Consider the following 16,138-nt stretch of genomic DNA (forward strand, 5'->3'; position numbering starts at 1 on the left):
GGGAAAGTGGGTCTCACACCAGCCTCAACCTTCCCTGCTTCCTGGGCAATGTTCAGCTTTCCCAGGACAGGACCAGGAAGCCCAGCAGTGAGGCGGTTCTCCCCAAGGGACCGAAGCTAAGGTGAGATGAGAAGGTCTCTAGGAAATGGGGGTCTCCAGGGACCACTTCTCCAAGGTCCAGCACTTGTGTACCTCCTAACCCCCTGAGTATGAGCATCAAAACATTTGAAGAATAGTCTTGTCTTCTGGCCAGGGACTGTGTGTGTGTGTGTGTGTGTGTGTGTGTGTGTGTGTGTGTGTAAGAGAGAGAAAATGGATGTGTAGCACATGAGTCCTGATTTCCTGGACCAATGCCTGCCTGATGCCCTTGGCTGGGCCGAGCTCTTGGCTTCCTGAAGTAGGCAGCTCTGTACTTGTTCGAGACCACAGGGAGAGTTTCAAGTCCCACCTGGCTCAGAGGACAACCCGTCAACCTAAAGCTGATCCTGGTGATGCCACACTACCCTCCTGGCTGACGCCCAGCTCCCTGTGAGGGGAATCGTCCTTTCGTACAATCTGAGCCCTGGCTGTCTGGAAGGCACTGCCCCCAGAGTTGCCAGGACCTGGAGAACTGTTACCTCCCTAACACCATTCACCCCGGTGCAAAACCTGCCAGTTTGCGTTCAGTCTGTCCCCACGGCAGACTAGGATGCCCAACCCCAGGTTAGGATGCCCATCCTTTCACGCAGCAAGGCATCCGGACAAACACTTTAGAGAGGGCGTTGTGCCTATTTCGCTTTGAGCTCCTGATTATGGTGTCTGCGGGCCCTGCCTGCTCATCCTGGGATTTGTGTCAGAAATAAGGCCGCGGGAAAGAAAACGAGAAAACGGCATGCTCCCTCCCGCTGTCGCAGGAAGGGGAGGAGTGTGTCTCCTCTGGCTTTTGGTGAGGCCAGAGGGCGACAGGATGATCTTTGTCAGCCCTCCACCTCCCACTACAGGCTGGGGTCGCCCTTTGGGGATACGATCCCCAACAAAGACTCGGGCTTGGCGCCTGGGGGCCCTTTGGAGGGTGTAGCTACGCCCCCCCCCCCCCCCCCAGACTTCTCTCCCTGCGAATGTGGAGCCCCGATTGCCGCAGAGAATCCGCTCTGTCCCGAAGGGTAGACCTAGCGCTGCATTCCCTTCCGCCAGGTTGAGTGCGTGGTTTCGCATGCCGTGGAGTCAGAGTCTCGGGAGGGGCTCCGCTTCCGGCTGCAAGCAAAGGAAGCTTCGGGAACAGTGTGACCTGAGACGGGGTCCGAGGGCCCCAGTGGACTTCCTCCCAGGGGGGGCTCTCCCCCTCCCTTTTCTCTCCTGGTCAATTGGTGACTCCAATGTGACTTAAGCCCCTGGCAGATGATCAAGTCCCAGTGGGGGTTGGGGGAGAGAAGTGTGGGGCAGATGCACCACCCGCAGCCCAGACCTGGTCCAGGTCCGGTCTTGGTCCCTGCGGGGGGGGCGGGGAGGGGGCGAGGAGACGGGGGTGGGGTGGGGTGGGGGCAGGGGGTGCAAGGAGGGTCTCTCCTCCCTGAGCCCGGAGGCTCCTCTCCCCTAGCCCGCCTCCCGCGCAGCCCGTGCAGCTCGGCACTGGGCTGCGGAAGCCCCGTCTGTTTTATTTCATTGAACAGGATCAGCGAAGCCAAGGCGGGGTGACAGGCAGCGCGGGGCGAGCACAGGAAATTAAGGAGCACGGAACAGGTTTCTCTCTACAAACTCTCTACGTCTGATTCTTAGAATCCGGTGGCACTTTAAAGGAGACGCTTATTCATTTCTGAAGACCGCTCTCCGTAGAGCTGCCCGGTGGTGGCTGCAGTTGGCGATCGCGGGAGGTATAGACTGTGGAACACGTGGTGTTTCTCCAGGGCATACACATCAACCTCGCTGGTGGCTCCTGCGGAGTTTGCAAACCGCGCCGAGCTGGCTGGGGGAAGCTAGTGAGCTGTCCATGGTGGTTAAGACTCCTTGACGTGCGTGCTCCCGCTGTCCTGGCGAGGCGCACCCCCCTACCCCTACGCTGGGGACCCGCCACACCCTGCAGCCCAAGCCTGCCGCGACCAAGCGGGTGTGCGCTCGGCCCCAGGCTGGATGTGTTCATTTGCCCAACTCCGGGATGCGCTCTTGCAGAGACAGAATTCTCAAGATAGGTGGGGAAAAAACTCCCGAGTCCCAACTGTGGGTTTCCTGTGAGGTCCTTCCTGAAGGTGTTTTCCCCCACCCCATCAAGCCACATCTCACATGCTTTAAGAAACACCTGTCAATCCACTAGCCTGCCTCCCTTCCCTGTAGAAGGTTCTATCCTGTAAAGAGGGAGAAGCAAGTTGGCCTTGTCATGCTTCTCATATTTGTTAAAAGCCAATTATCCTAGCGAACCCATGGCATCTCTATGGTAATGTCCACCCACCCACTCTTATTGAGCGGGACTCTGCTGCTGGGAGATTGTCAGGGGACTCGGAGATTTTGGTCAGTCCCTCCCCTAGGAGTTGTTGGGGATCTTTGAAGAATATTATTGTTCGTAAGGGCAACATCTTCATTATTTACCAGAGCTCTGAGCAGTGTCCGATTGCCACTCCCAGCAAAGGAAGAAACAAAGAAATTGCCATGTAATATTGCAATATTATAGATCCAATCTCTAATTCTTGTGACATACTGTTATGAAGAAATCTTCATGGATTTAATTAAGCTCTTTTATATGTTTAAGGCAAAGAATGTGTTGCTTTTTAAATTATCATCACATTTTACCTTTTTGTCTTTTATTTCCCTGCTACTTCTCTCTATTAAAGATCTCATCTCCATGTGAATAACAAATTCCCTTAAATACTACAAAAGCTACAAAATATTGTACACACTTATAATTCTTATTTATGTTTGTGCCTTTATTTATGGGAGCATATCTAATTAATATCCAGTATATAACAGAAACTTTTATATACTTCTGCAGAAGACATCAAATTGGGATTCATCGGTGCTTGATGCTTTCACCCTTTCTTTTTATAGTGGTGTTGTACTTTAAGAAGTGTGTGTGAGTGTGTGTGTGCACGTGAGCACACACGCTTACAGACAACTTTGAGAATGCCTGATGTAAAATAGAAAGTATTATGATTCAATAATTTTTCATAGCTTTTCTCACTCTCAATTTCTGGGCCTATAAAATAAAAATAATTAATGGGGAAAATGAAATATTTCTACATAGTCTTCTAAATATTTTCAATAAAATTGATATAAAACATTTTACTTTCCCTCTATTTATATACAATTAATAAAATGAGGCTTGAATGTGTACCCAGTCCCCCGAAAAGTATGAAGTAAGCCAGCATAATAATGTTTTATTATTGTTTTTATATATTTTGTAACTTAGGCATTTAGTTTTGTTGTATGAATTCTTTACGCCCCTTTCTATGAAAGAATAAAAATAAAACAATAGAAACAGACTTTATTCTTTTACCTGCTTACATACTTTAGAAAGACCCCCCCCGCCCCCCGCGCCGGGTAGCTTAGCATTTTCCACAATCCCTGGTGATATGAACTGAAAAATTTGCCTTCAAAGTTAATCTAATTTTCTATCACTTATTTTAAAAAAATAGTTTTTCCCAGCAGTGTATTTATTAGATTTTACAGACTTCATTATTTTATCAATTAAATACAATACATTGATTAGGGAGGGTATTAATCCTTACTAGACTATTTTTCTGCTTTTCAAGAGGTAAGCATTCAATTGGTATAATTGTCTATGAACAAAAAATCCATCTGTCCCTTGTTTGTATTCTGCTTATTAAATTCCCAATGTGCTCAACACTACTGTGAGCCCAGAGTAGATCTTCTGAATATATATATATATAGAATCAAATTGAATTGCAGTTATTTCTACCTGCCTCCTGACTTTTAGGAAATGAAAACATTTTAATCATTTTAGATCTGTTTTCAAAAATCCTTATGTAAAGCTCTTTGATCTGGAAAAGTTTCATAAAGTATATATTTTTTCTTCTCTCTTTTTTATTTTTCAATTATAGTTGACATTCAATATTATTTTCTATTTTCTTTATGTGTTGTATTATGCTGATTGGTTTGTGGATATTGAACCAATCTTGCGTCTCAGGAATAATCCCACTGATCATGGTGTGTGATATTTTAAATGTATTGATGAATTTGATTTGGTAATATTTCATTGAACATTTTTGTATCTATGTTCATCAAAGACATTGGCCTATAATTTACTTTTTTCTGTAATGTCTTTGTTTGATTTTGAAATCAGGATAATACTAGCCTTGTAAGATGAGCTTGGGAACCCTTCCCTCTTCTTGAATCTTTTGGAATAGTTTGAGAAGCATAGGTGTTAATTCTTTGAATGTTTGTAAAAATTCAACTGTAAAACCATCTGATCCAGGACTTTTGCTTGTTGGCAGTTTTTTAAATTACTGATTTGATTTTATATAATTTAGGGAGCTTCTTCCCCCAGCCTTATTGTAGATTTTCTGTTTCTTCTTGACTTAGCCTTGGAAGATTATTTCTGGGGATTTATCCATTTCTTCCAGATTGTCCAATTTGTTGGCATAAATTGTTAGTAGTATTTTTTTATAACTCTTTGTATTTCTGTGGTGTCAGTTGACACTTCTCATTCATATCTGGTTTTACTTATTTGGGTCCTCTCTCTTTTTTTCTTGATGAGTCTGGAGAAAGGTTTATTAATTTTGTTTATCTTTTCAAAGAACCAGCTCTTGGTTTCATTGATCTTTTGCATTTTCTTTTTACTCTATTTTATTTATTTCTGTTCTGATCTTTAGTATTTCCTTCCTATTACTGACTTTGGACTTTGTTTGTTGTTCTTTTCTTAGTTCCTTTAAGTGTAAGGTTATATTGTTGATTTGAGCTTTTCTTTGTTTCTTGAGGTAGGCCCGTATTGCTATAAATTTCCCTCTTAGGACTGCTTTCGCTGTGTCTCCAAAACTTTGGGTTCTTGTGTTTTTATTTTCATTTGTTTCAAGTATCTTTTGATTTCTTCCTTTCATTGTTAATCCATTCATTGTTTAGTTGCATGGTATTTAGTGTCCCTGTATTTTTTTTTCTTGTAATTGATTTATAATTTCATAGCATTGTGATTCAAGAAGATGCTTGATATGATTTCAATCTTCTTAAATTTATTGAGACCTGTATTGTGGCATAACATATGGTCTATCCTGGAAAATGTTTCATGTGCATTTGAAAAGAATGTATATTCTGCTGCCTTTGAAGTTCTCTATACCTGGGTATGTAACGCTGACAGGGAATCAAATCTTCCTCTTGGTTTATGGGTCAACATTCAAACACTGAGCCACACTGGCTGGGTGTGGGTCTTGTTTTCTTATCTATTCAGCAACTCTATGTCTTTTGATTGGGGCATTCAATCCACTTATATGATAGGTATGTAGTTAATGCCATTTTATTATTCATATTTATGTGTGGTGTTTTTTTTTTTTTTTTCTTTTCTTCTTCTTCTCAAAAACATCCCTTTAACATTTCTTGTAATACTGGTTTGGTTGTGATGAACTCCTTCAGGTTTTTCTTTCCTGGCAAGCTCTTTATCTCTTCTTTGATTCTAAATTATAGCCTTCCTGGGTAGAATAGTCTTGGTTGTAGGTCCTTGCTTTTTATCATTGTGAATATTTTGTGCCAATCTCTTCTGGCCTGCAAAGTTTCTGTTAAGAAATCAGTTGACAGTCTTATGAGAGCTCCCTTGTAGATAACTAACTGCTTTTCTCTTGCTGCTTTAAAAAAAATTATCTTTATTACAGATGTCCCCTCCACCCCCACACTGACTCCCTTCACCTCCACCCCCTGCCCCATCCAAGCCTTCACCACATTATTGCCTGTGTCCATAGGTTATGCATATATGCATATAAGTTCTTTGGTTAATCTCTTCCCACCCACCCACCCACCCCTTCCTTCTCTCTGAGATATATTAGTCTGTTCCATGTTTCTATGTCTCTGGATCTATTTTGTCCATCAGTTTATTTTGTTCATTATATTTCACATATGAGTGAGATCCTGTGATACTTGTCTTTATCTGACTGGCTTATTTTGCTTGGCATAATACTCTTCAGATCCCTCTCTTGCTGCTTTGAAGTTCTCTCTTTGTCCAAACCTTTGGCATTTTATTTATGATGTGGGCTTCTTTGGAATCATCTTCTTTGGGATTCTCTGTGCTTCTTATACTTGTATGTCTATTTTCTTTGCCAGGTTATGGAGGTTTTCCCTTGCTCTCTTTCTTTTTATAGTGGTACACCTATGATGCAAAAGTTGGTATGCTTGATGTTGTTCCAGAGGTATCTTAAACTGTCTTCATTTAATTTTTCTTTTTGTTATTCTGATTGGGTGTTTTCTGCTAACTTGTCTTCCAAATTGCTGATTTGATCCTCTGCTTCATCTAATTTACTGTTGATTCCTTATAGTGTATTAGAGGCCGTGTGCACGAGATTCGAAAATTGGGGAGGGGGGTCCCTCAGCCTGGCCTGTGCCCTCTAGCAGTCCAGGAGCCCTCAGGGGATATCCAACTGACAGAAAGCTGTCAGTCGGACATCCTTAGTGCTGCCACGGAGGTGGGAGAGGATCCCTCCACCACCCCACTGCTGAGCTCGCCAGCCAGGAGCCCGGCTTCTGGCTTCTGTGTTGAGCATCTGCCCACTGGTGGTCAGTGCGCTATTTGGTCGATTTGCATATTAGCCTTTTATTACATAGGATTCTTCATCTCAGGTATTGTATTCTTCTGGTTCTTTTTTATGTTTCCTATCTGATTTTTTTATGTTTACTATCTTTGTTGACATTCTCACTGAGTTGATGTAGTCTTCCTCTAAGTGTTCATTGAGCATCCTTATAACCAGTGTTTCCAACTCTGCATCTGGTAGATTGCTTGCCTCTATTTTGTTTAGTTCTTTTCTTAGCATTTTCTTCTGCTCTTTCAGTTGGGACATGTTTCTTTGTCTCCTCATTTTGGTTGCCTCTCTGTTTCTATGTATTAGGTAGATCTGCTACATCTCCTGATCTTGGCAGGGTGGCTGTATGTAATAGGTGTCCTGTGTAGCCCAGTAAGGTAGTCTCCTTGGTCACTTGAATCAGGTGCTTCAGGAGTGTCCCATGTGTAGGTTGTGTGTGCCCTTATGTTGTAGTTGAATCTTGATTGCTGTTGGCACTCTACTGGGTGTGGTTGACCCTCAGATTGAGTGGCTGTGAGGACTAGCCATAACCCCAGGGAGTGGGATTTGCCCCAGTGGGGCTCTAATGCCTGCTGAGATCACTCTTTCAATGGGCCATTTGTGAAGCTAATCAGGTGTTGCCATGTTTTGGTGTGAAGCCTACTACTTGGTGTGTTGATTTGGGGGCCTCTTAAAAGGGGCTCTGGTGCAGGCCAAGGTCAGCCATTGCCTAGACCTGGGGCCACTTGGTAGGAGTTACAAAGTATCTGTGGTTGATAGCTGCCTTTGCTGGGCATAGAGGCACACGGGAGAGGTCTAGCTTGGGCCTAAAGCTGGCTGTCACCAGCATTGGGCTTGGGGCTACTGAGCAAGAGTCATAGGGCACTGTGAGGCCAGCCACCTCTTGCCTGAGTCTTCAGACCTTGTAGAGTTTTTAAGAAAGTTTGCAGCACTGGCATAGGCCAGTTGCATGTGAGGCATAGCTGCTGAAAGAGCCAAGGTTGGTACACATGTTGGGAATTACAGGATATCAAGGAGGCCAGCAGTGTTCACCAAATTAATGCAGATTCATATTTGGCGTCTGACTGTGCCTACAGGCTATGCAGGGGGAGGACTCAACACAGGGGCAATGGCAGCTGTCCCTCTAGCCCTTCCCTGGCAGTCACATAACTCAGCATCTACCCATATGTCTCTGGTGCCTTTTGAGCTGCTGTTTTTTTCACTGAAGCTTAGGGTGAGTGTTTGTGATCTAGCAAGTCTGTGTTCAGACTCTTTAAGAGGACATCTGGGTTTCCAGTAGCCCTCTTCACTGGGAGAGTATTCCCACTGATTCTCACAGCCAGCTATTATGGGGACTCCTCTTCCTGACACTGGAGCTCTGGCCTGGGGGTACCTCTGCAGCCCAGAAATCCATCCTGATTCTCAACCCCCACAAGTGTGTGTGGGACAATCTGTTTTGTAGCTCTGCCCTTCCTCTTATAATGTAGGATTATCATTTAGCTAGTCTTCAGATGGTTCACCAGGTTGATTGTTCTTTATTTAGTTATAATATTTATATGGTCTTAGGAGGAGGCAAGCACAGTGTTTACCTACCCTCCATCTTGACCAGAAAAATAAAGCATGTTCTTTTAAAAACTGTGGTGGATTTGAGTGGCATATGTGTCTCATTTAGCCTCAAAATTTGTTTTGTCCTTAATGCTTGCTATATGGTATTATATGTTTTCCTGAAGATATTTCTCCCTTCATTTCATTTGTGTTTCATTATGAAAAAAGGGGGACAAAGGGGAAATGTGTACTCCTGATGCATCATAATATATTGAGGTCAATCATTCTGTGGGAGTACTTATATGGAGAAAATGTAAATTGACCTTAGCAGAATTTTGTTACATTTTGCTCTTTTACTTCTCACCCTGCTAAGCTGTTATTATACACAGATCTGCCAAGATACTTTTAATGGTTAAAAAAAAGGAAGCCACTTTTTGTGGAAAAAATAATTTTTTTTTGTGTCCTATAAACACAGGTCACATTCTTTGTAAAGCTGTTGTTAATAGGCAAAAATGTACATGTCTGTAGCAGTTACATTGTTCTTTAAAAGACCTCTGATGGCCTTAAATGGAGCAGCAACTTAAGTGTGGTTGATATGGCTCCAAAAAAACCCTCATTTTAAAAGAGTTTCATTGTAAAGGTGCACCAGGATGTACTTTTAGGTCTATAATACACAGTCTGGGCATCATGACCACATACTTCCCTCATCTCCTTCCAACCCGGGTGTGGTAAAACCAGAGAGACACAGGATCAAGGCGAGTCTGAGGATTTGCAGGGAAAGGGCTGTGTAAGTACAGTGAGTACAGATCTTAAAGATCTTCCCCAGACTTCTAAACAGTTGAGAAGGTAGCTTGTTTGCTAAGTAGAGCAAAGTGTCTCCAGGTCTATCACTGGAACTGCTGACATAATTAATGATTTCATTCAGAGCCTGAAAGAAGGTACTTGTATTCCCTCTGGCATAGGCAGGCCGAGTTCATGTCCAAATTCTAATACTTTGGGTTGATTTTAGCTAAGAAGACTGTTGGTCCTCTTGTTGCACACCCAGAACTTGGAAGCCAAATATTATATTAGGCTATGATACTTCCCAGCCTCGAGGAGGTTGACATGTCCTAAATATGTAAACAGCCACCACTATCTAAAGACGGATTACATCCTGGTGAGAAATTCATTACTCCTGGGTCAAACTAGGAAAACTAAAAACCATAGAACACCCTCCCCTCACCACCAAACACATATCAAACTACTTTAAAAAATTGTGATTTTCCACGAAGCATATATGCAAATTTTTCTTGTCCCATTTTACACTAAGAGGCTCATGGCAATTCTTGAAAATTAATTATGGTACCAGAAAGACTCGAATAACATTTCTGCTAAAAAATAAGCTGGAGGCAGAGCAGTGCCCTGAATTCATGATTGCTTACATCTGGTTCCTATTTCTGTGGATTTCATTTGGTTCTCAGAGAGTTCATTCACAGCCATCACAGGTTTAGTTTCCTGTTCTCCGATGGGAGAACTTGTCTTGATGACCCATGTATTTTTCATCTGAATGCTGTACTTTTCTACATCAGGAGATTTGGAAAGGGATAATGAAAAATACCTCAGGTCCAATCCAAAAATCCAAGCAAACTGAAACCTGAACATCGTTCATTACCTGACTTATTCAGAATCCGGTGGCAAATAACAACAAGGAAGTAACTTCATCTAGGTCCCTTATAAAATGAAGTAGGAGAGAAAAATAGAAGACAGAAAAAGGAAAGGAAGATGGAAAGAAAGGAAGGAAGAAGGAATTAAAGGAAGGGCTTCTTTGTCAATAAGAAGCCCCATGCCCACCCCATCATACTGCCTATTGCCCATAAGACATAGGAAGGTATTGTTCTATTTTTCTTTCTAACATGTTAACTTTCAGAACTTTTTTTTGAAGAAGGGGCTGAGATAAACTGGCTGCTGATTGAAAAAAATCTCTTAAACTTCTCACATTCAAGGAAAAAGATGTCATAGAGCCTGACTTCCTGATGATCTGGACCTGGGTAGATTCTAGAGTTCAACTCTAGTTTATAAACCATCTTATCTAATATATTTTTTACCATCTAAAATTTGCCAGTTTTTCTCCTCTGTGTATGCAACACCTTCCCCCTTTTGAGATGAATGTTTTATCTAAATTCCTATCCAGTTTATACTCTAAAGTTTCATGAAAGCTATTTTTTTCACCTTACCATATGATTTTCCTAAAATTACTTTCTGTTGATATGCCAGAAATCAAGCCTCCAAAATATCCCAGATGCTATCAACATTCAAAACAATAATTACAAATATTATTGAGCTCCTATATCAAGGACTGTGATGACTTTAAATAGTATTATTTCATTAACAACAGATTGCTTCTCCTTTTTACAACTAGGGTAAATCACTACTAGAAGTGGGATATGAGTTCAGTTTTGTCTGACACTACATTGCCAATCTAGTATGTTGCAGGCTCTGGCTGCCACATTTCACACCCATTGATATGTTAGGGCTGATTTGGCTGACATGACTGGCTAGATAACTGCTGTCTTCTCTCACCATCCATGTGGGTTCCTGAAAGCTATGCACTTAGTTATAGAGGTTGAGAAGAATCATTCCTTGATCAAGGATTATTGAAATGTTGAGCATCCTTACTGGAAAACAAACCATGGAGTGCTCTAACTCTACAGAGCAAAATAAAAAGAAGAGCATTCTCTTTTCTGCTGATTGCATGATCTTTTTACCACACTACAGAAATAGTCCAAGAATCAACTTCACCTAGTAATCTTATGTCAATATTTATTGAGATTCTACACTTTTTTTAATGGTTAAAGTTCTATTCTTGGAACTTTACAGGAAGACACAGGCATTGGATTATGCTCTAATGCCCATAAAAGTACATATCAGGGCAGTATTTTCCCCTTTCAAAATTACAGTTGAGCCTATCCATCTCAGCTTTTTCTTTTTTTTTTTAATGCTCATCCATGGATATTTTTCCATTGATTTTTAGAGAAAGTGGAAGAGAAAGGAAAAGACAGAGAAACATCGATGTGAGAGAAACACATTGATTGGTTGCCTCCTGCATGGGCCCTGATCAGGGCTTGGGCCAGGCTGGAGCCTGCAACCTGCAACCTCAGTATGTGCCCTTGACCGGAATCGAACCTGGGACCCTTTGGTCCACAGGGTGATGCTCTATCCACTTAGCCAAACTGGCTAGGGCTCCACCTCAGCTTTTGTTAACGGACACAGCATATTTCTGAACAAGTCATGTTAAAAATATTTAGGGAAGTTGCTATCAGTTATACTTTCATTTAAGCAATTGATCACTCACTTTGTCTAAGCCCTGAATTTTTTTTAAAAAGAACATACACTATGATTATATTTCTTCCTTTATTACTTGGGTTACATTTTTTAACTTTTTGTTGTAAGTTACTTCAAATCTTTGAAGTGAGCAGGAAAAAAAAATCTGGTATGCAGTTGAGATATAGTATCAGAGCTATTTCCAAAGAACATAAAGTCTGTTTATTTTTTTCATTCAGTTATTCAATAGATATTTCTTGAATGAGTACTAGGCTAGATAACTGTGTTAGGTGCTAGGGTTACACTGATGAGGCAGAATGCACAGTCTCTTCAAAACTATGACTGAAGCCCTGGCCAGCATGCTCAGTGGTTAGAGCATTGGGCTAGCACACTGAAGGGTTGTAGGTTTGATTCCTGATCAAGGGTGTGTACCTGGATTGCAGATTCAATCCCCGGTCCTGTCAGGGCATGTGGGAGAGCCAACCAATTGATGTGTCTCTCTCACATTGATGTTTCTCTTTCTCTCCCTCCCTCCCTCCCTTCCACTTTCTCTCTAAAAAATCAATGGAAAAAATATCTTCAGGAGAGGATTAACAACAACAAAAAGACCCCAAAACAAAACTGTGACTTAATTCTAGTTTACTAAGTATTTGACTAACATTTTTAAATAAATTATTGAATTTTGGCATACTAAATACTTTATTAATGTCATTTTAGTCTGTCTCCACCCCCTGGAATGAATGCAAATTCTGTAAAGGCCAAGATTTTTGTCTTTTTTTGTTGTACCTCCAGAACCTAGAGCAGTGCTTGGCACATGGTAGAAAGATAAATATCTTGAAGAATGAAAGAATTAAGGAAGATTAAAAGGTGCAAACACTTTCTCTTAATATACATCCTGGTACATGTACATATATGCATATTTCTTTGATAAGACAGATTCCTACCCTGAGTTGGCAATTTTCTTCATGATTGCCACACACTTATTATTCTGTTATATCAATAAACTAAAGGATTACTGATAAATGGAAATAATGTCAGTTTAAACATGATAATCTTTTAAAATATCATATGTAATAATAAGTTAGACTTGCCCAGAAATGAATTATTTTTATTATCAAAGGCAGGTCCTATTTTCATTCCTGTGTGCTTTCATTTTACCTCCCAATCTATAACACAATTTGAATAGGCCCTATTATCAGATCATGCAGCCAAAGTAGAGAATGTTATTTCACCACACCCCAGTCAGAATTCCTGCTAATGGGAAAGGCTGGCTATTATGCTTTAGGAGGTGGTTCCATTATAGCCAAATTGTTAATCAAAGCTTTGCGTATGTCAAATTTCTTTTTTTCTTACAATAAGTACATTTTATTGTCATGGCAGATGAGTTGGGCAGAATAATATCATACCTGAGTCAGTTCCCCACCCCTTTCCCTGACTGCCACATTCAATTGTATAATAATGCCTATGAATGCATTTTTCAGTTATTTTTTTGAAACCACATTTTCCCCTCAAATGACCTGTTGTAGCTGTGGTTTAAGTGTTACATTTTCCTTACAATAGCTCTGAGCAATAGCCTTCTACTTCACGATGGAGTTATGAGCTTAATATATTTGCTATGCTAATTCAAAAGAATGCAGAGATATATTAAAAACCTAAAATAAATCTGATCTACAAATCCCCTCTTTTATAATCCTATATATTACCTTTTATTGCAGTTTAAGACACCTGTGACTGCATGAAACCTATTGAGTTCTTTTTCATTTCTTTCAAGAAAGGCTATTGCATAGCCCAATAGGTTAAAACTTAAAATGCAAGCAACATTATATTGCCTATTAAAAACACATCATTGGATAGGACTTGAAAGTCATAGTTGCTGTCTTGTTTAGTCATCATAGATCTTGGCCTAGAGTTCTTGGCAGGAAGAGTGTTTGAATGGGGCCTATCTCAAGCTCTAATAGAAGCTTCTGGAAGAATAAAAGTTGGCAACATTTTTGGCAGAGGGCCAAGGGTAGTGGAAACTACTTTCATGTTATAAACTGGATATCATAGAGCAGCATGACCTTAAAAGTTGCTTTTTAAAGGGACATCAGACCACCCTGTGTTTAACAGGGTGCCATGCTCTTGATTTAAAAGGTGAAGTTCAAATAATTAGAGCATTAGTGAATATATAAATAGTGAAAATCAGGGGAAAGTTGAGTGCTTTAACAGTTTCAACAGGAGAATATTCCCTAGTGTCATTCAGCTAGCCTTCAGCACATTGTACTTTCCAAGTCTCTTTGGGAATATTACTCATTCATTAGGTTCTCACAAATGCTCCACAAAGAAGCATCATTGTTACCTTAAATTAAAGCAAAGAGAAGGTAATGCCATAGGCTCCATATAAAGGATGTAATGCCTGAATTGCAACCTGTTGGCTTCCAATTTTTGCTACATTTGTTTACGTAGTGAAGAATATACTTATGCATATTTTGTCATGAATATATAGTGGCAATGTGGGTAGTGGAAAGAATGAGTCACAACCTAGATTTCAGTCCAGACTCTTCCTTTTACCAGCTAATTTTATAAACTTTAAAAAGGTACAGAGCTTCTCAGAATCAGAGCTTGTTTAGCTGTGAAATGGGGATAACATTAGCACATACTTCACGGGGCTGTCATAGGATCAAATGAAATGATACAGATGAAGTTACTTTATAAGCTGCAAAGCCTTATTGAGATATTTCATTAACTGCATATATTATATTTGACCATTATTCTATATAGAAATACATAGCTCTTAATCTAAATTATTCCCTCCTTGGGCATTCAGTGAGCATGTGATAGCACATTGGGACAATTAGACAATGAAAATGACCTTAAGACTGAGAATTTTTTGTTTGGCTTTTTACTCTCTCAATATTTTGCTTTCTTTACCTGATAAATATTAGAATTCTGTAAATTAGTTCAGGAAATACTATCCTCCTTGATTCTCAGCATGAATTTCATACTGCATATCTTTTAAATAAGGAATTAGTAACAGAGGTAGGTCATTTTCACTAGCTGCTATTACCTAAGTATCTTTGTTTGGATAGCTATGTTAGCTGTGGCTATTACAATCCCCATGGCATCCTATGAATGAGAAATGTTCATTTTTGGGGAGAGTCAGTTTGACCCTTTGGGTCATCATGGTATCTAAGAATTTCTCAGACATAACAACAAACTTCGAGGCTGACGTCAGAACAGAGAGATAAGAATTGGAAATCAAGAAAGAACTAAAGGGCATGCAACAGTGTGTTCAGCAAATACACGGCCATAAGAAAAGGGGGAAACCTAAACCTTTAAACCGGGGAGATTAAAGCAGAGAACAGGGTACTAAAGAGAAAGGGGGAAAGTTTCAATTCACAGAGAGAATTTCACTTAAACTATCTGTGTTAACATGTGCCTGGACATGCTGAAAGTTTCCTATTCCCTCCTAGGGGATTTTTCAGCCCACTCATTTTCAGTAAGGACCCATCTGATGGGAAACGATGAAAGGACACGAATTGATAAGTTCCAATTAAAGTCTGAATTTCTCCACATACTGCTTGTCTGAATTAGGGAATGTAATTTTTCCTCACCTCAGCCTGTACCTTAAAGAGCATTAAAATTCTTGCTTGCAAAGTCCCTGCTTCTGGGTGATACGTGTGATTGGAGTCCCAGAGAGGAAAGTAGCCTAAAGTCAAAGGAACTTTGCTAATGCACACAGGTTGGATGTGGACCACACCTAACTTGGAGTCTGAACTCTGTCATAAAGGTTTCTGTTAGGCCTGGAAAGAATTAATGAGATTAACATCCAATTCATTGTGTATTTGCTGAATTAATTCTATGAGGTTATTTCCATAGGATATATAAATATGAAAAAGACACTATCTATTCGCTGTGTGTGTTGGAGGTGGGGAGGAGGGGATTAGACCTGTATAAAATCATATGCCATGTTATTTCTTCAATAAGAAAGAAAGGATATCCAACAGCCTCGACCTCCTTTGATGGCATCAGGCTTCTGAGGGAGCAGACAAGAGCCCATTGCTATAGCACAATAATGCTCATTCCAAAAGAGGAGGGCAGATACGAGTATCCTTTCATCAGTAATGATTAGCGTGTACCCTCTCTAAGAAAAATTTGTATTTTAGAGATCACTTTCTTAGTAGATACTGTTGGTTACTTAATGTCATTTTTCAAACATTTGTTCTCCTTCCTAATAGGACCCAGATTTTGTTCAGGCAACTACCCTTCTCTGTGTGACCACATTCTGTAAGGGTAGGCAGGCCCCACCCCTGACTCTCAGCCCTGAAGGTGGGTCCTGGATGATCCAAACCAATCATGGAGATCTTATCCCTTTGCCAGTGATTGAGTAGGTATAGACATGTGATCTAATTCTATTCAATAAAGTCTTTTTAGAAAATCTTTATTGTTGAAAATATTACATATGCCCTCTTTTCCGCCCCCATTGACTTCTTCTAGCCCACTCCCACCCCAAAACCCAGGCCTTCATCACCCTATTGTCTGTGTCCATGGGTTATGCATATATGCATACGAGTTCTTTGGTTGATCTCTTCCCACCCGCCCACCCTCCCCCGCCTTCCTTCTGAGATTCA

This window comes from Cnephaeus nilssonii (genome assembly GCF_951640355.1).
Source record: "Cnephaeus nilssonii genome assembly, chromosome: 6".
NCBI classification, from domain to species: Eukaryota; Metazoa; Chordata; class Mammalia; order Chiroptera; family Vespertilionidae; genus Cnephaeus; species Cnephaeus nilssonii.